The sequence below is a fragment of the Penaeus monodon genome, chromosome 27 (assembly GCF_015228065.2).
Source record: "Penaeus monodon isolate SGIC_2016 chromosome 27, NSTDA_Pmon_1, whole genome shotgun sequence".
NCBI classification, from domain to species: Eukaryota; Metazoa; Arthropoda; class Malacostraca; order Decapoda; family Penaeidae; genus Penaeus; species Penaeus monodon.
In genome coordinates, this window is record NC_051412.1 from 39,745,342 (window position 1) to 39,745,553 (window position 212).

The window sequence follows — 212 nt, forward strand, 5'->3', positions numbered from 1 at the left end:
ACCACACCCTCTGGGATCTGCAACATAGTTTATAACCCTCTTTTCCCTCCAGATAAGAAGATGAAGCCTTTTCACTCCAGCATTTTAAAAAAATCGAGATAAGAGTCATACATAATTAAAATTAAAAACATAATTACCGCGCAAGACTCTTCATATCGAGGCAATGGCCAGAGGCATCGTAATGGAGCCGAGATAAGACGGCGAAATAGCGT